This window comes from Perissodus microlepis, chromosome 19 (assembly GCF_051167445.1).
Source record: "Perissodus microlepis isolate ML-2025 ecotype Zambia chromosome 19, ASM5116744v1, whole genome shotgun sequence".
In the NCBI taxonomy this organism is placed as follows: domain Eukaryota; kingdom Metazoa; phylum Chordata; class Actinopteri; order Cichliformes; family Cichlidae; genus Perissodus; species Perissodus microlepis.
In genome coordinates, this window is record NC_140479.1 from 29,897,602 (window position 1) to 29,919,173 (window position 21,572).

The window sequence follows — 21,572 nt, forward strand, 5'->3', positions numbered from 1 at the left end:
GGGGGACACAAAACCATAGGCTGTCCTTATATGCTGTCGATCTCCTCCTTTTCCTGTCAAACCCTGCCATTAGTATCCCGGTGGCCCTTGGTATTATCAAAGATTTTGGGAGGGTGTCGGGCTATAAAATTAATTTAGACAAAAGTGTTCTTTTCCCCATTAATAAACAGGCGAGGAAACTTTCTTTCCGGGCCTATCCCTTTGCAATACATAAGGATAGATTCACATATTTAGGTGTTAATGTAACTAGTAAGTATAAAGATTTACTGGACTATAACTTTAAAGTTGCACTGGACAAAGCAAAATTAGATATGGAAAGGTGGGCATCGCTCCCCTTATCATTAGCAGGGAAGGTAAATTCTGTTAAAATGAATATAATGCCACGGCTCCTCTATTTATTTCAGACGATACTGATTTTCATTCCTAAATCATTTTTTAAGGAATTGAACAAATGTACGTCTGCCTTTATTTGGAAAAAAACAGTCCCCAGGATAAGAAGGGAGTTTCTCGAGAGACAGAAAGAAGAGGGAGGCCTGGCTCTGCCGAACTATATGCACTATTATTTTGCTGCTAATATACATAAGTTGTTATTTTGGGTCAAAGAGTTAGATGAGGATGAAACCCCAATATGGGTTCATATGGAAAGGTATGTCTCTCTCAAAAAAATGTCAGGTCTCAGTTCTCAAAAAAAAAAGTTGTCAGGTATCAGACAAAAAAATGTCAGGTCTCAGTTCTCAAAAAAAAAAGTTGTCAGGTATCAGACAAAAAAATGTCAGGTCTCAGTTCTCAAAAAAAAAGTTATCAGGTATCAGACAAAAAAATGTCAGGTCTCAGCTCTCAAGAAAAAAGTTGTCAGGTATCAGACAAAAAAATGTCAGGTCTCAGTTCTCAAGAAAAAAGTTGTCAGGTATCAGACAAAAAAATGTCAGGTCTCAGTTCTCAAAAAAAAAAGTTGTCAGGTATCAGACAAAAAAATGTCAGGTCTCAGTTCTCAAAAAAAAAAGTTGTCAGGTATCAGACAAAAAAATGTCAGGTCTCAGTTCTCAAAAAAAAAAGTCAGGTATCAGACAAAAAAATGTCAGGTCTCAGTTCTCAAAAAAAAAGTTGTCAGGTCTCAGTTCTCAAAAAAAAAAGTTGTCAGGTATCAGACAAAAAAATTTCAGGTCTCAGTTCTCAAGAAAAAAGTTGTCAGGTATCAGACAAAAAAATGTCAGGTCTCAGTTCTCAAGAAAAAAGTTGTCAGGTATCAGACAAAAAATTGTCAGGTCTCAGTTCTCAAAAAAAAAAGTTGTCAGGTATCAGACAAAAAAATGTCAGGTCTCAGTTCTCAAAAAAAAAGTTGTCAGGTATCAGACAAAAAATTGTCAGGTCTCAGTTCTCAAGAAAAAAGTTGTCAGGTATCAGACAAAAAAATGTCAGGTCTCAGTTCTCGAAAAAAAAAGTTGTCAGGTATCAGACAAAAAAATGTCAGGTCTCAGTTCTCAAAAAAAAAGTTGTCAGGTATCAGACAAAAAAATTGTCAGGTCTCAGTTCTCAAGAAAAAAGTTGTCAGGTATCAGACAAAAAATTGTCAGGTCTCAGTTCTCAAAAAAAAAGTTGTCAGGTATCAGACAAAAAATTGTCAGGTCTCAGTTCTCAAAAAAAAAGTTGTCAGGTATCAGACAAAAAAATGTCAGGTCTCAGTTCTCAAGAAAAAAGTTGTCAGGTATCAGACAAAAAAATGTCAGGTCTCAGTTCTCAAAAAAAAAAGTTGTCAGGTATCAGAACACAAGGTACCAGACAGAGAGAAAATCTTCCTGCAGGTGGCGGTGTTGTCATGTCCCACCCAATGACTGTATAAAAGATGGACGACACGACAGCTCCCCAAAAATGAAGCCAAAACGTCTCTATCGCCCCCTGGTGTCTGGCTGCAGTATATACGTCATAAACCCCGCCTCCTCCATGTTAGCGGATGGGACTGGGGTCAGACTAAAATAAATTTATTCTCCTCAGATAATTTTTTTCCAAAGATTCTTTCTTTTGTTATCAATAGTTCTCATCACGCTGATTGATGTTCAAGGGGTCTCCTCTCCCATGAGTTTGATTCTAATTCCTACCGCGGTGATGTTAAATTGGGGTGAAACGTCATCATAACAGCTTTGACTGGCAGCTGCAGTCACGGAGAAACTTGCGTATATCTCTGTTCGGGAATAGCAGATAGAACGTAGGCTCTGAGAGGAGGGCCAGCGTTTACGCTACGAAGACACGACCGAGTGTTTTAACCTGACAGCCTGAGGTGTTCTTCAGTAAACTGGACTACCCGACAGAAGGACCCGAGGCCCCGCTGCACTTTTTCGGTAAGTTAAACGTGTTTGTCAGCTAATCCGTAACTACCGTCCTTAGCTCGGTCCTGAGACCTAGCTAGCTAAGATGAGGACTCGGCTGTCAGGGTTCGTTTAGCTAATCTGTGCAGGTGAATGAATTTACACCGACTAAAGAAATCAAGAGAAACGCTCCGGGCTACTCAGTCACTAATTACTGTTACTGTACTTTTATTACAAGTATTATACTGTAAAAGCAACAGGCTGCATCCTGCTTCAGCTCCTGTGGAGAGCTGAATATTAAATATGTGCAAACAACAGCATGTTTTCAGTCTCTTGCCACATCTGTAAAGACAATAACTTTAAAAAAAAAAAAAAAAAGCTTGTACCTTGTAGCTCCTCATTAATCAGGAACTATGGATTAAAGTACTGTAGTGTACTGTAATACTGAAAAAAATGTAAGAGAAGAACTGCAGATCCTGAGTGTGTGAGGACAGAAGAATCAGCTTTATTTCAATTTTGAGGGATAAAATTTATATTTGAGTTTGATGGTTCTGTTCTCTTTGTGATTACAGGAGCTGCCCTCAGATTCAGACCTCAGCACCACCCAGTGACAGCAGACAGATCATCCAACATGTTCACATGTTAACTGCAAAATGAACTGATGAAAACAATACAAAGGTTAAAGTACCACATGTGCTGTAGTGAAAGCTGCAGCTGTTTTATTGATAAAGTTAAAGACAAAAAAACAAAAGGATTAATCACCCCTGTAACTGTGTCACTATATATCAGCATTAACAGGACCTCAGAAGTTTCTCCAAACCTCTGGACCCAGGAAACCCAGCTTGGTCCTGATGGTCTCCCTCACTAGTTTCTCTCCAGGGTGAATGTAGCTGTTATACATAATATGGATTATTATTAAATAAAAAGAACAAATTAGACTACACTACTGAAACCTTCTGCTGCTGTTTTTAAAGTTTCCATGTTACCAGGCTGAAGAGATTTAAACAGTTTTAGATCCATTAAACTCACAGTCTTAAATGTTAAAATCTCAAAGGACAGCATTATATTTTTGATATTAACAGTAACTCTGGGCTTCTGTGGAGTGTGTAGCCGATCTCATCGCTGTCTAAAAATGGATTAAAAAAAACATAAGAAGTGCTGAATCCTTCAACAACACAGACTATTAGAGTAGCAGCTGTCTGTGTGAAGCACTTGCTGCAGGGTTGCGCCATGAATGTATTCAGCTGCCAACAAAAAGCAGGACTCAGTGCGGGCAACTGCCATGAGTCTGACGATGTTGGGGTGAGACAGTCTCCTAATAAAACAGAATCATCTCCGAATAAAAAACAAAAAAATCACATTTCACCACTGTCGCTAGCTAGAATGAATTAGCCAGACAAAAATAGTACTGATTTGGTTTCGTACAAAACTAGCTTTCCTTCTCTGATATGTAACTTTCACAACAAAACCGCAACTTAATATAACACAACTGTTGCAAAAATATGAACAAAAGTACAACTTACCTTGTGTCGTTAGGAGCCTGAACCGCGGTAAAACTCCGGTGAGGTCAATGACCTTACGCTCTCCCACTGTCACACGTTGATGACGTATTTGGAAATCAATTCGGGTGGGACATGACAACAGCGCCACCTGCAGGAAGATTTTCTCTCTGGTACCTTGTGTTCTGATACCTGACAACTTTTTTTTTTGAGAACTGAGACCTGACATTTTTTTGTCTGATACCTGACAACTTTTTTTTTTGAGAACTGAGACCTGACATTTTTTTGTCTGATACCTGACAACTTTTTTTTTTGAGAACTGAGACCTGACAATTTTTTGTCTGATACCTGACAACTTTTTTTCTTGAGAACTGAGACCTGACAATTTTTTGTCTGATACCTGACAACTTTTTTTCTTGAGAACTGAGACCTGACATTTTTTTGTCTGATACCTGACAACTTTTTTTTTTGAGAACTGAGACCTGACAATTTTTTGTCTGATACCTGACAACTTTTTTTTTTGAGAACTGAGACCTGACATTTTTTTGTCTGATACCTGACAACTTTTTTTCTTGAGAACTGAGACCTGACATTTTTTTGTCTGATACCTGACAACTTTTTTTCTTGAGAACTGAGACCTGACATTGTTTTGTCTGATACCTGACAACTTTTTTTTTGAGAACTGAGACCTGACAATTTTTTGTCTGATACCTGACAACTTTTTTTTTGAGAACTGAGACCTGACAATTTTTTGTCTGATACCTGACAACTTTTTTTTTGAGAACTGAGACCTGACAATTTTTTGTCTGATACCTGACAACTTTTTTTTTTGAGAACTGAGACCTGACAATTTTTTGTCTGATACCTGACAACTTTTTTTTTTGAGAACTGAGACCTGACAATTTTTTGTCTGATACCTGACAATTTTTTTTTTGAGAACTGAGACCTGACATTTTTTTGTCTGATACCTGACAACTTTTTTTCTTGAGAACTGAGACCTGACAATTTTTTGTCTGATACCTGACAACTTTTTTTCTTGAGAACTGAGACCTGACAATTTTTTGTCTGATACCTGACAACTTTTTTTCTTGAGAACTGAGACCTGACATTTTTTTGTCTGATACCTGACAACTTTTTTTTTTGAGAACTGAGACCTGACAATTTTTTGTCTGATACCTGACAACTTTTTTTCTTGAGAACTGAGACCTGACATTTTTTTGTCTGATACCTGACAACTTTTTTTCTTGAGAACTGAGACCTGACATTTTTTTGTCTGATACCTGACAACTTTTTTTCTTGAGAACTGAGACCTGACATTGTTTTGTCTGATACCTGACAACTTTTTTTTTGAGAACTGAGACCTGACAATTTTTTGTCTGATACCTGACAACTTTTTTTTTGAGAACTGAGACCTGACAATTTTTTGTCTGATACCTGACAACTTTTTTTTTGAGAACTGAGACCTGACAATTTTTTGTCTGATACCTGACAACTTTTTTTTTGAGAACTGAGACCTGACATTTTTTTGTCTGATACCTGACAACTTTTTTTTTTGAGAACTGAGACCTGACAATTTTTTGTCTGATACCTGACAACTTTTTTTTTGAGAACTGAGACCTGACATTTTTTTGTCTGATACCTGACAACTTTTTTTTTTGAGAACTGAGACCTGACATTTTTTTGTCTGATACCTGACAACTTTTTTTTTGAGAACTGAGACCTGACATTTTTTTGTCTGATACCTGACAACTTTTTTTTTTGAGAACTGAGACCTGACAATTTTTTGTCTGATACCTGACAACTTTTTTTTTGAGAACTGAGACCTGACAATTTTTTGTCTGATACCTGACAACTTTTTTTTTTGAGAACTGAGACCTGACAATTTTTTGTCTGATACCTGACAATTTTTTTTTTGAGAACTGAGACCTGACAATTTTTTGTCTGATACCTGACAACTTTTTTTTTGAGAACTGAGACCTGACATTTTTTTGTCTGATACCTGACAACTTTTTTTTTGAGAACTGAGACCTGACAATTTTTTGTCTGATACCTGACAACTTTTTTTTTTGAGAACTGAGACCTGACAATTTTTTGTCTGATACCTGACAACTTTTTTTTTGAGAACTGAGACCTGACATTTTTTTGTCTGATACCTGACAACTTTTTTTTTTGAGAACTGAGACCTGACAATTTTTTGTCTGATACCTGACAACTTTTTTTTTGAGAACTGAGACCTGACAATTTTTTGTCTGATACCTGACAACTTTTTTTCTTGAGAACTGAGACCTGACAATTTTTTGTCTGATACCTGACAACTTTTTTTCTTGAGAACTGAGACCTGACATTTTTTTGTCTGATACCTGACAACTTTTTTTCTTGAGAACTGAGACCTGACATTTTTTTGTCTGATACCTGACAACTTTTTTTTTTGAGAACTGAGACCTGACATTTTTTTGTCTGATACCTGACAACTTTTTTTTTTGAGAACTGAGACCTGACAATTTTTTGTCTGATACCTGACAACTTTTTTTTTTGAGAACTGAGACCTGACATTTTTTTGTCTGATACCTGACAACTTTTTTTTTGAGAACTGAGACCTGACATTTTTTTGTCTGATACCTGACAACTTTTTTTTTGAGAACTGAGACCTGACAATTTTTTGTCTGATACCTGACAACTTTTTTTTTGAGAACTGAGACCTGACAATTTTTTGTCTGATACCTGACAACTTTTTTTTTTGAGAACTGAGACCTGACAATTTTTTGTCTGATACCTGACAATTTTTTTTTTGAGAACTGAGACCTGACAATTTTTTGTCTGATACCTGACAACTTTTTTTTTGAGAACTGAGACCTGACATTTTTTTGTCTGATACCTGACAACTTTTTTTTTGAGAACTGAGACCTGACAATTTTTTGTCTGATACCTGACAACTTTTTTTTTTGAGAACTGAGACCTGACAATTTTTTGTCTGATACCTGACAACTTTTTTTTTTGAGAACTGAGACCTGACAATTTTTTGTCTGATACCTGACAACTTTTTTCTTGAGACCTGACGATGTCCTAAAATGTACACCGTACTGCTTCTGTATGTGTAAGACACGGATTGATACAGTTCAAGGTGTTACACAGACTCCACTTGTCAAGGGAGAAACTGGCAAGAATGTACCAGGGGGCCGATCCGACCTGCCCCAGATGTAAACAGGTGCCAGCCAACTTATGCCACATGTTCTGGTCTTGTTCCAGGCTGAAAGACTTTTGGGCTAACATCTTTAGAACATTCTCATTCATTTATAATAAAGATATGGAACCAATGCCTCTGACAGATCATTTCCTGATAACATTTACATTTACAATAATTGATTACACAGCGGTGGAGAGTAGATTTTATAAAAGTAGATGTCTTTCTGAAAGCGCTGTAACTAAGTTTAAGAATATAATCCACCCACTGTTATCATCTTCAATGCCCTGTACCAACACAGAGCAGAGCAGCTATCTGAACGCTACCCCAACAGAGGTCGATTATCTTGTTAATAATTTCACCTCCTCACTACGTACGACTCTGGATACTGTAGCTCCAGTGAAAACTAAGGTCTCTAATCAGAAGTACCTGACTCCGTGGTATAATTCTCAAACACGTACCCTAAAGCAGATGACTCGTAATCTGGAGAGGAAATGGCGTGTCACAAATTTAGAGGATCATCATTTAGCCTGGAGAAATAGTTTGCTGCTTTATAAGAAAGCCCTCCGCAAAGCCAGAACATCTTACTATTCATCACTGATTGAAGAAAATAAGAACAACCCCAGGTTTCTCTTCAGCACTGTAGCCAGGCTGACAAAGAGTCAGAGCTCTGTTGAGCCAACCATCCCTTTAACGTTAACTAGTAATGACTTCATGAACTTCTTCACAAATAAAATTTTTATCATTAGAGAAAAAATTACCAGTAATCATCCCACAGATGTAATATTATCTACAGCTACTCTTAGTACCATTGATGTTAAGTTAGACTCTTTTTCTCCAATTGATCTTTCTGAGTTAACTTCACTAATTACTTCCTCCAAACCATCAACGTGTCTTTTAGACCCCATTCCTACAAAACTGCTCAAAGAAGTCCTGCCATTGATTAATTCTTCGATCTTAAATATGATCAACCTATCTCTAATGGTCGGCTATGTACCACAGGCCTTCAAGCTGGCTGTGGTTAAACCTTTACTCAAAAAGCCATCTCTAGACCCAGCAGTCTTAGCTAATTATAGGCCAATCTCCAACCTTCCTTTCATATCAAAAATCCTTGAAAGAGTAGTTGTCAAACAGCTAACAGATCATCTGCAGAGGAATGGTTTATTTGAAGAGTTTCAGTCAGGTTTCAGAGCTCATCACAGCACAGAAACAGCTTTAGTGAAGGTTACAAATGATCTTCTTATGGCCTCTGACAGTGGACTCATCTCTGTGCTTGTCCTGCTAGACCTCAGTGCAGCGTTCGATACTGTCGACCATAATATCCTATTAGAGCGATTAGAACATGCTGTAGGTGTTACAGGTACTGCACTGCAGTGGTTTGTATCATATCTATCTAATAGACTCCAATTTGTGCATGTAAATGGAGAGTCCTCTTCACACACTGAGGTTAATTATGGAGTTCCACAGGGTTCAGTGCTAGGACCAATTCTGTTTACATTATACATGCTTCCCTTAGGCAGCATCATTAGAAGACATAGCATACATTTACACTGCTATGCCGATGACACCCAGCTCTATCTGTCCATGAAGCCAGATAACACACACCAATGAGTTAAACTGCAGGAATGTCTTAAAGACATAAAGACCTGGATGGCCGCTAACTTTCTGCTTCTTAATTCTGATAAAACTGAGGTTATTGTACTCGGCCCTGAAAATCTTAGAAATATGGTATCTAACCAGATTCATACTCTGGATGGCATTACCTTGGCCTCCAGTAACGCTGTGAGGAACCTTGGAGTCATTTTTGACCAGGACATGTCCTTCAACGCACATATTAAACAAATACGTAAGACTGCTTTCTTCCATTTGCGCAACATCTCTAAAATTAGAAATATCCTGTCTCAGAGTGACGCTGAAAAACTAGTTCATGCATTTATTACTTCCAGGCTGGACTAGTGTAATTCATTATTATCAGGATGTCCAAAAAACTCACTGAAAAGCCTTCAGCTAATCCAAAATGCTGCAGCAAGAGTACTGACAGGGACTAGAAGGAGAGAGCATATTTCTCCTGTTTTGGCTTCCCTTCATTGGCTTCCTGTTAAATCCAGAATTGAATTCAAAATCCTGCTCCTCACATACGAGGTCTTAAATAATCAGGCCCCATCTTATCTTAATGACCTTGTAGTACCATATCACCCTATTAGAGCACTTCGCTCTCGCTCTGCAGGCCTACTTGTTGTTCCTAGAGTATTTTAAAGTAGAATGGGAGGCAGAGCCTTCAGTTTTCAGGCCCCTCTTCTGTGGAACCAGCTTCCAGTTTGGATTCGGGAGACAGAAACTATCTCTACTTTTAAGATTAGGCTTAAAACTTTCCTTTTTGCTAAAGCATATAGTTAGGGCTGGACCAGGTGACCCTGAATCCTCCCTTAGTTATGCTGCAATAGACGTAGGCTGCCGGGGGATTCCCATGATGCATTGAGTTTTTCCTTTCCAGTCACCTTTCTCACTCACTATGTATTAATAGACCTCTCTGCATTGAATCATATCTGTTATTAACCTCTGTCTCTCTTCCACAGCATGTCTTTTATCCTGTCTTCCTTCTCTCACCCCAACCGGTCGCAGCAGATGGCCGCCCCTCCCTGAGCCTGGTTCTGCCGGAGGTTTCTTCCTGTTAAAAGGGAGTTTTTCCTTCCCACTGTCGCCAAAGTGCTTGCTCATAGGGGGTCATATGATTGTTGGGTTTTTCTCTGTATCTATGAAGCGCCTTGAGGCGACTTTTGTTGTGATTTGGCACTATATAAATAAAATTGAATTGAATTGAATTGAATTGACAGCCATCTTTGGTGTGGCACCGAGGGAAACTCAACTAACAGCCTCTCAGAGGAAGGCAATAGCATTCACCTCATTGTTGGCTAGGAGATTGATTCTATTCAACTGGATAAAGGCAACACCGCCATCCCATAAACGCTGGGTGGAGGAGGTGATGGCACACCTCAAATTAGAACATCTCAGATTTACTATACAGGGCAACATCAAGAAATTCTTTAAGGTCTGGCAGCCTTTCATTTCCTATGTTGAAGAGGAGTTTCCGTCTACTCCATAACTGGCAACTCCCCCCCCCCCCCCCCCCTTTTTTTTCCTTTTTTTTTTTTTTTTTTTTTTCTCTGTCTGGGTATAGTTTTGTCTTACACTGTGTTGTAGGACTTGAGTTCGAGCTTTTCTGTATGAATGATATGCTTTCTGAAAAATTATATCTTGTGTGACATATAAGACTTTAATATTTAAACCAATGGTTATAATTTATTTATTGAGTCCAACTGGATGAATGTAACAACTTTGAAGAAGGTCCTACACAAAATTCACAAAAATGGAAAGTACAGACAGAAAAATCACAAAACATGCTGCCTCTCGCCATGACTGCCATCATCATATGTATATGTAAACCAAAATATATGTTTGACCAGCATTTTCCTGGACGCAGAACAGGAAAATGTTACTCTTAGACAAACTGAACATTTATATCAATATGATTTGAATAGTAGAGTAGAGGAAATCAGTAAATTTATAGACCAATGTGTTTTTTCTTTTCAAGTCTGATAAAAGGGCATTACAGAATACTGTCCAGACTTTTTCCCAGCCTTGAAGGTGAGAGGATTTAGGCTGCTTTAGTAAATCTGGACTGGTCAAAGCTAGAAGGGTGAACGGTCACTACTGGCATTCTTAAAGCTTGAAGCTCACTATTCAGAGACCTCCAGGCAAAGTGACTGAATGCAGGAAAGCCTGGTGTCCAAGGTAAACCTAGATGAGGCTGATAAAAGAGAATGTTTTTAAGGCTTGTTTGACCGGCTAAAATGGACCTGGCCATTAGAGATCGAAGACGTGTCGTGGGCAGTTGGGCGACTGGATATAAGAAGATATTAAAACTCTCATTCCTATTGAAACTTCACGATCTAACAGAGTTCTTGAAAACAAGCATTTAAGAAAACACTGTATTGGTTAAGAATCGAAAGAATCTTATAATCTAAATGAAATATGAGACTAAAGCATTTTATTCTTAATCTATATTTATGAGAACGAGCTGCCGAATGAGCATATCTCTTTCTTAGTTTTTACAATGGATTCAGAAAATTTTCAAGCCCCTTTACATTTTACATGATTGTAAAATCGCACATTAAACTGTTACATTTGCAGCAATTCAAACTTAATTGTTCTCTGATTTTGGAAAGCATATGCTTTATGCTTTAACAAAAGTAGTTTCTGAATTTATCTGTGTTAAAGCTACACTGGAAAGAACCAGATTCAAATGTGTTTTGTCACATTGCTTCACTACAAATGTACTGCGAGTTTGAGCTGGTTCTCATGATATAGCTGATTCTTTGGAAGCTTAATGTAATCCTTGTTATCCTTTCTCTAATAACACTTGGTGCCTTTTCATGAAATATGCTGACTGGTGGTATTTTGTTCAAGTTAATGCCGGTTGGCTCATAATGTGAACATTTTCTCTTTGGCAGTTGATGTGTAATTTCAATGAAATGTGTCAAAACTGACAGTAGCTTAAGTCGGTCTGAAGAGGTTAGGTTCAGGTTGAATTGTTGTAAAAATAAACAAATGGTTCATTATTGGAGATGGAGGCTATTCATACTGGGTCTCATCGATCTTTCTTATGACCCCCCCCATAAAGGGAGGCAAAAGAGGTCATATATGATAAAGTGAACCATATACAGTACACAATAACTGACTGATGAGCTGTCAAATCAGCCCAAGAACTAAATGCCAGGAGACATAAAACACAGACGTGAAGAAGAAGCTTCTGCACAAACATGACAATAAAATTTCTATTTAACCTGTCAGTACACCTTTACATTTTGCTTCCAGGCAGCTGTTTTCTTGTAATTTTTCAAGTGGTTTTGTTTAATTGTCCTGCAGAATTTTAGAGTTTTTCTTTGGAAATTGGCTGGGTTTCTTTTTCAGTCCAGTCCTTATACCGGATCATTTTCAGTAAAAAAATATTTGAGGAAACTCAACAAGTGGGCAAGGTGAAGTATGCCAGATTACACAAGAACTGAATCAAAATGTGAAAAATTTGGTTCAAATAATCATCAGCACTTCAGAAGAGAGGTAAAACATAAGTGTTTCCAGCCATCTTTAATATAAAGGTGAGGCTCTGTCACGGTGTGGGTCTGCATTTCAGCAAGTGATCTTGGTGATCTTCTCAAAATTTATGAAATTATGAACACAGAAAAGTACTGCCAGATTTTGATCCACCATGCAATATCATCTGGAAAACATCTGATTGGCATCTGCTTTAAATTTCTGGATGATGATGACCCCAAACACGCTACCAAGGAACACGATCGTCTTAGATTGGCCTCCCCAGAGCCAGGACTTCAAAATTCTCACAAAGACAGAGAGCATAACATCCTTATATAAAACATTAAAGTTACTTGGCAAATGACAGCGATTCCCCTGGTGGTGTGGACAGTGTTTTTCATCAGAATGTTATGTTGGTAATGCCAGTGACAAGTCCAGGAATGCTCAAGCCACAGACCCACAAACAATGCTGAGACGTTAAATAAATGAAATAGCTCTGAAACCACAAGCAGCTCATAGGGTCTATTTGGGTGATTTTATCTGTGTTGTCTAAAGCCCGGGGAAGTTAATTGAGGCAATATAAATGTGTTGGACAACCACAAACTGACCTGGAATGCAGTGTAATTGTAGTTTACAGTTGGGACTTCGTGAAGAGTTTTTGGCAAGGCAAGTGTAGATTTCCACTTTCACAGAAATGAGACAGCTGCAGTCGTCTCTCAGTAGCTAAAATTATTTTCAAATGTAATGCTTTACATACAATATGATTTTTAGACATTCTGTGAACACACCCTGTGTTTACCTTCTAGCACTATGAAACTTGAGTGAGTGAGTGAGTAGGGTCTGCAGGGAGAAATGCTTTACTAAGGATGTATTGCCACCAAAGCAGAGTACCATTGAAGACACAAGTCCCTGCAACATGGCACTGGTGTAACAAGCCCTCGCTTCGTGAAGTGGACAGGACACGAGAGTGGGTGCGGAAAAGTGGAAGACAAGCATGTAGGCCAGGGGTGTCCAACTCCAGGCCTCGAGGGCCGGTGTCCTGCAGGTTTTAGATGTGTCCTTGATCCAACACAGCTGATTTAAATGGCTTAATAACCTCAACATTTCTTGAAGTTCCCCAGAGGCCTGGTAATGAACTAATATTTTAATTCAGGTTTGTTGAGGCCTGGAGTTGGACACCCCTGATGTAGGCCGAGCCAATAACTAAGCTAAAGGCTTGCATAACCTGCACAAACTCTGAGAACGGTTGATAACGAAATGTCGACGGGTCGGTGCACGAGCTGCTCTGCCTGTGTGGCATCAGTTTTATAGTTATGATATCAATTTCTGATCACTATGCTATCTTTTGTTGTTGTGCTTGGTTCACGTTTATTGGTGTCAGTAAACTCTTTGTTTATTCTTTTCTGTTTTAGAGCTTTGAATTTTTGCTCATAATTTTGAAGGCTGAAAGAATCGTAAGAAGGTATGAAAACAGGCAATTTGCACCTCGTAGGAGCGTGACTAGAGATTGTAACATTCAAATCTGATCAGTGGTCGTTGAGATAAATTAACTTGTACTGGATTAACTAATTAAAAAATAAAATAAGAGTTTCAAAATCCCTTGATTGGAATCAATCACCAAAGGAGTTTTTTAAATGAGTTGCAGGTTGCTACTGTATGCTCCATCCTTTCTTCCCCAAGATAAAAAGGGACTTACAGTCTAAAAATAGACTGGACCGTTTGCTTTGATGGGACATCACTGCAAAAGGAAACATCTAATCCACATAACTAATGTCCAAAGCGGAGAGGAAGATTGTTTTGGACCATCATCAGAGCAAATCCCGCCAATCCAAACCCCTGCAAGGAGAAGACAGAAAAGGGGATATAAAGGGAAAGAGAGCATCCAGCCATGTGCTCCCCATATGCTTCACACAAAGAGTGAGGGCTTTGGATTTCTGCTGTGATGCTTCAAACAGGCAAATCTCTCACCATCATTCTTCCACTATCAGCTCCTTTCAGTCTAATCTAGGAATGTGTTTGTACAAGTTAGGTAAGCAGAGGTCAGACGATTTTCAACCAGATGAGAGAGACATCAATAAAGAGAGTAAGATGTGAAAGTGAAAATCTAAAATGATCTTACTATAAACTTGAATGTGTAACAAAAGTCACATATTTTAGGTAACAAACGCAGATTTGGCTACAAATATGAAGACTCAAAAAATGACCAAAAATAAAACAAAACACTTGAAAGCATGTTCCCATTTACATTTCCCAGGAATCACTGGACAAGCTCCACTGTGGCTGTTATTTTTAGACCACTACCTGGAAAGGTAGTGTGTTTACTGCTACTATAACTACACTATGCGTACTGATATGTTTTAACTTGTCAAATTTAGTGGATGACTAAGTAACTGCAAAACTAATGACATTTCCATCAGCTCAGCTGTAGTTTGTATTTATTACAAAACCAGTGTGTCTACAGGTTTTGTACTAATTTGTAGGTGTTGCCACTAATTAGCCATTATAGCGTATCTAGCTACAACTAGTTACGGAGCATTCCCAAAAAAGTCAGATTTTCCGAGTTCCCAGTCCGAATTGAATCTGAAATGTCCACCAACAGTCCAAGATGGCAGCAGGATACGTAAAGAGCAGTAAAACAGTAAAACTTTTGTGAATTGTGACTCACTAAATAAACCATATGAAGAGCACTGAAAAGGCTCTATCCATGATTGTGCTGCTGGGTGTTTTTAAGTGCAATCTAAAGACTCTACTTTGCTAATAACCAAAACAAATCCTGTTTCTTCTCGCTTTTTCTGGAACCTGCTAACTTGGGAGTGATGTAACTCGCAGCTTTCAACATCTGAGTTCCAAGATTTCGGGAACGCGTAGAGAAGCCAGCATGGCTGCAGTCTAACTGAATATTAAAGCTGCTGTACTGTTTTTATTTCATTTAAGTAAAACACAACTTTTTATAGTCATATCTAAGTAAGTTCTTGTAAGATCCTTGAGTCTGTATCCTTAATACACTGTAGATACAAAATAGATTATTAATTTATTAATTAAATAAAATGAAACAATAAGCTCATCACAGAGCTTTCTTTCTCCTCCCCTCTCACCCTCTGTCTGCAAGGCCCCGTGTGGTTGGCCAGCATGCCTGTGTACCATGTGACCCCTGAGTATCAGCAACAGGATTAAGGTGCTTGAAGATAATTTATTAGCAGAGATGTTCAGCAAGGCAGACACTTCATAAGAACTGACAGAGGCCACAGTGAGCCTGAAACATGACGAACACATGTTCTTTCATATTACGGTTTATCTGTAAGTCTGTGTGTCTTAATACCAAAGTGTTATTGGTAGGCAGGTTAGTGATACCAGCACAAAAGGTTCGTTCCACAAGTATCAGTCTGGACAGGTAGAAAAATCGTATTTCTTCTGATATCAGTGTGACAAGCTCACTGATTAAAAAGCAAAGTAGCTGCTATTTCCAATTCAAGATAAAAATAAATAAATAAATACAGTATAACATTCTGTTCTGTTTTTTTTTTATTGTTTTGGGGATTTTTTGTCTGTGAGTTGTGTGCTTATTACAGGCTTTGGTTTTATACACGAGTGAATTGGGTGCATTTTGTCGACTGGTTTCCTGTAAAAGTATAATGAGCCCTAGTTCCTGGTGTTCCTGGTCACAAATGTGCCAAGGTGGCCAACGGCTGAAGTGGCAGCCCTCAAATTCCTGCTCCAGTTAACGAGTCAGTCACTCATCTGTTTGTTCCAAACAAACCGGAAACATCGCTTCAAAAACAGCGGCGACAGACTGAAACATAAATGGATATTTGTGATTTATTGCTGTACTGGATGTTTCGCAGTGGCGTGAGTGAGTGACTTCGTGAAACTCACAGAGAAAACAGTAACGAAAAGATTAGACCCATGTAATTAAAAGTCACTGACTCATAATCTATCATTATTAGCCATGTTTGCAGGACCTTGCACAAAAGTTTCATCATATCAATACCTCATATTATTCTTCTCACAAAATGAGCTTAGCTACAACAGCTCGTATCACCCTCCGTGTGTCTTCTGCATCGTGACCTTGATGTCATTTCAGTAGAATATGACATAATGAGACGTGAGGTTTGAAGGAAATGAACGAGACAGAGACACATCAAATTAACAACATTCTTGATATATATTTAGGAGAGAATTTTATTGTTTCCTAGTGGTAATCTTTCACAGCTGCTCCAGTGTCGGTGGTGAACAAAGCAGTCAGACATAAATTTGATCTAAACCTAGGGAAGTCAACAAAACAAGACGAAAACAGGTCATCGCTGAGGAATGTAGGAATTTTCTAGGAACCTCATGTGGGAGTGTGGTGATAAAGTGTAGTATTAAAATCATGTTTTATGAGCAACGGGATTATAAGGATGAGCATGTCGAAGGGGAGTGGAAGCTAAAATATTTATTGTCTGGAAAATTTATTTTCCAAATGGTTTAAAGAATTGTGTAATTGCTACATAGCATAGGTGTAAATACAGCACCAAGTCACTCAGAGACTCAAGTGTCCTCCTGTTACTGATTCCTTCTGCACTATATTTCACCAGCCCTCCACAAGCAATAAAAGCTATATCTCAAAGTGAGGCTTACTAGTGTCTGTGTGTGTGTCTGTGTTGCACAGTGCAACAACATAAAACCTTTCTCCTTGATCTTTTTGTGCAACATTAGTGAGCAATCTGAGATGTGATACTCCTGCACCTACACACGTGTGATTCATTGTCATCTTGGGTTCCATGAGCTTAAGAGAGGGGCTGAAAACTGGGGGCTAAATGTTGGAAGAGCTGGAAGTAGCCTTAATGTATTGCAGTATTTGTGTGGGTGGAATATATATGTGTAAAAAAAACAAAACAAGCAAAGAGATAAAATGAGCCACTTCCATTTTATGCACCAGATCGTTGGTCATTTAAGCTTTATTCAAGCAACTAGTGCACTGCCTTGTATTTCTTGTCATATGCACAACTGCTATGTAACACTCACATATGATAGATAGATAGATAGATAGATAGAAGCAGAAGGGTTTTTGAACATTTGAACAAGAGCGATTTAAAACTGAGCAGAAAACTGGCAAAAAATACCTAAAATAAATAGAAAACCTGGAGCACGTGGACCAAAGGGGGCATTCAGAAGGTTTTCTAAAACATGCTTGCCAAAAAGCTTAGTGTGATATATTTCGAAATAAAAGCTGTACCTTTGTTCACTGTAAATTGCAACAATGTCGCAAGTGTTTCCTTTTAGCAGCAGAATGTCACTATTAACATTAAAAATGAAAAACAACCAGAAACCGATGTGTTTGTTTGTCCATGGCACTTCACAGATGACTCCTGCATGAAGCTGGATTTTCAGCTAAATATTAAAAACAAAGTTGTTGCATCTGTAAAGAAACAAAGAGTCAGTCAGAAAATGAAATAGTAAAGTTGTAGTCTAGGAATAAAAGAAGCCAGTGTGGCTGACTGTGTCTTATTTCCTACACTGCGTGTATTCAGGATATGTTGTTTATAGAACTTTACCGTTATTCATGCAGTTTGTTCAAATCGGTAATTTAAAGCCCTTTTCTTTCCTACTGTTTGCGACTTTAGTCTTCATAACTGACACGTCATTCATCAAGTCTATTTATTCTGTGATTGTAGGATCACTCACCAATTGGCAACGCAGAGATGTGCAGTTAACCTCCTCGGCCTGCTGCAGCTGCTTTTACAAAAACTGTTTTCTTTGTTCATATTTTGCAGATTTCTTTTTTAAGTGCTGTGAGACTAAGGCTTTGCCAGGGGCTGTGTCTGTCATGCTTGTTGAGACTGCTCAAGACCATCACTTCAACAGACACAAAAATGCACAGCTTTCTTAAATGAACGGTTAAAGCTCACATAAACGTCCCGCCTGAAATGCATTTAATATAATTTCTCTGTGACGCAGACCTTTGTGTCGGCTAAGACGTCTTGTAAAAGTTCAAGGAAAACTCTTGAATGGCTTTAAATTTATGTGGCCAAATTATTTTAGGACTGAGGCTTGATCATGTACTTAAGAGCTCTATTGTTTCCAGTATAAACAAAGCCACAGAGTAGAATACGCTGGATATTGCTCTCTGTCACGCCACTAACATCTTAAGCACACGCCAGCGAAGACAAAGCAGGGAGCAAGAGCAGAGCTGATTCGATTTGTAGAGGAGAGCGACTTTGTCAAAATGGCTCCATAAAGCATAATTCAGATGAAATGTGAGCTCCCAGTCGCAGATTCTTCTTTTGTTATTTTTTTGTATTTTACGTCAAGCGCAGGGAAAGTTTGCGGGTGCATGTGTGGTGGTGCTTTTGTAAATGCAATCCGTGCGATAGAGCACAAACCTCGTAAAGAAATAACAGACAGAAAGATCTATGAGTCTAAAATCGTATGATAGGAGAGAGGTGAGCGTTCCTTCACACTGTAAACACGATGAAATACCCTTGAACTAATACAAAAGAAAAATATATTGCATTACATTTTTTAAGAAAAAAAATCTCCTCTTTTTAAATTTTAAAAAAGTCATTTTATTTTTCAGTAGCATAACTAAATGAAATGCTGGTAAAACTGGCAGATATAAAAGAAAGCTTCAAACATCTGTTTTGTCTTTTTTTGTGCTCTAAAATATAAAGTGTGTATGTAGATATACCAACAAAAAGTGGACATATGATACAATGTCACTTTAATTTTTTAGAAAGCTTTGGCTGCAGATAAACCGTCTCCTGCGTGGTTTGTTTGTTACAGATATTGTAAAAAGTTATACAAATAAAGTAATTTTGCAATCTATGCAAGAAGGAAATATGACAAATCTGTAGCCTACGTTTGCTGGCACGCTGCACAGTCTACTCATTCAATAAAGCATCCATTGATACACAGAAACAATGAATATTCATTGCAAATCATTTGTCATGCTGTTCACTTGTATGAAAACATTCTGGATCAGCTCCATCACTCATCACTCTGACACCGGGACTCTGTAAAAGCTTTTCTCTTCAGCGTGAAATAGTTTTTGTTTTTCTTTTTCAGTTTTGATACATATTCAGTCTTGATTTTTTTTTCCCCACCTACCTTTCCACTAGAAGGGATAAAAATGGATTTGTTAGTGACACAGTTTCTGGAATATGGGCTGATTTGATTAAGAGGCAACTAATTACTGAACACCTCCTGTGGTACCTGCTGGGATTTTGTAGTTTTTACAAAAACAAACCATCGAGAATGCTTTTGTGAATCATCCCTAAAATGTTTGCCAGTTCTAAATATTTGAGTTTTTGCCAACTAGTATTTGTTCATCTGGGATCTTTTGAAGTTCAACGGGGACTTTGTTAACTAGCGTGCTCCAACTTGAGTCATATGACGCAGCTTTCCTAAAGTCGTGTAAGTCAGAGCGAGATTATAGACTATGACAAGTAATGAAAACTTGATATTAACTCTGGGGAAAGCTCTGGAAATGTTTTGGAATTCAAATGTAAAGTAAGTGTGGGAACTCTGCAGACACACGGTTTAGGAATACTTAGAGCAGCCCCGACAAGGAAAGTTTTCCTTCTGTTCTTCTTGCACAATATCTACCAAATCTGAGATCACGAAGCTCATGTGAGGTTTAAACTCAGACGGATTCGTTCAGCCGCTGCCAGAAATTTCTGGCTATCTAATTTCTTGGCCCTAACGAGTCTGTGATTGATGAGACTTCAACGCATGGCAGTGGAGCACTGAAGCAAAAGAAGACCTTCCTCAGCCAGCGTGTGACCAGGCTTGGGTGAGAAACTATTCCAAATACCTCTCCGTATGGGATTTATATGTTTTGGAATGACAGGGAGATGGCAAATCAGGACAGTTTAAAGAATATCAAGCAAGCTGTCAGTCACAGTGAAGTCTAAATCATTAGCTCGGTCACTTTACTGAGATTAATAAACTATTTGGCGCTTTGTTGCAAAACTATCTTTCACTATGTAAAAGAGTCAACCCCATCTGGCGCCTACATCGGCTAAAACAAACCACAGACATGACTTGCAAATAGTTTTTCATCAACGTCCAGTGAACTCTGACAACCTGATTTTTTCTTTAACCTAACAAGCAAGTGATTGATGACATTTCAGCTAACAGCAGCAGAGAAATAGGCAAAGAGAAGTCTCATGCAGCAGAGCAGAAGAAAAACATTTAGATGTAAAATCTTTCATCTGCAGCCACTGGTGGCACATATCCCTGTGTATATGTGTGTCTGGGTGGAGGGAAAAGTTCACTCTGTGTGTGGACTCTGAGTCAGACCTGGGCCATGAATGTATGTGCAAAGATTTTTTTTTTATTGTAGTTTGATTTAGCCTACTTTAAAGCCAGATGGGTGGGTTTTTCACCACATATGACAACAACATGAGCGCCAGAAAGTTATTCACCAACCACAAAAGAGTGTCGAACTTCATGCGATGCTGTTTGCCGTGACTGACAATTTATCTAACAAAATCTGATGCTATTAACTCCACCCAACTAGTGCTGCAAGTAAATGAAAACAAACGCTTTATGTAAGAATCATTTGCAGATAGCATTAAAGATTTTAATTCAGTGAATGTGTGTGTGTGTGCAGCAGGGGATGTAAGTCTGTGAGGAGCAGCAGAGGAGCGGTGTGGTTTTAATTAGGCGGCTGCTGCAGCGTTGCGGGTTGGGACGCGGTGCCAGGACGTCCCGGGAGAAACAGCGCTGACGCCTTTGAGGCCTGCCAAGCACGGCCACAGCCTATCCCAGAATGCCTCTGTCACCGTCACCGTGGGGAATGGCGGGGCCACAGAACATCTGAGAAAACAATCATTTTCACCCCACCATCGCTACGGAAACACTCCCATTTTTCTGCTCTGGGAGACGGGGGAAGGCAAACAGGCTGGGTCGCTGTCTGTTTGCTAGACGTTTGGGTTCTCTTCTCCAACAAGCTGCAAAATGATACGTCACATTTGATTTCGTGCAGGCTGGGTGCATCGCATCCAGAAAAAACGTGGTGAAAACAAGAGGAAAGCTTTGATTCCTCATTGAAGGCTTGGAAAAGGGAAAATTCGCTTCCCTTATGTTCATGCATAAATATTTTATGAATATTCTGTAGTCAAAGTTGCTGAAAAAAGGACTGCTTCTGTTTTTCCAAGTTGTCGACAGTTCTGGCAGGTCCGCTGATGTTAGTGCTAGCCCACTGATGATTCAGCTGATACACGACTACCAACTGGCAAATCTCATATAGGACATGCTATTTAAGCTGCAAGCTGCTTGGCAACCCAAGCCACCCCAGGTTCTCTTTGTCATACCGTGTCTGACTTAATTGGTGTCATAATATTTGTCACTTCACTCTTTGGTACTCGGGTTCTTGCTGCTTCTCTCATAAAGCCATACCACCAAATATACACTGCTGCAGATGGAAAGAAACCAGGTCCCATTCAGCACCAAATGGCTAACAGACTAAATCTGTCACAAAGTCACAAAGCAAAGCCTTGTCAGTTTTTTAAGGGT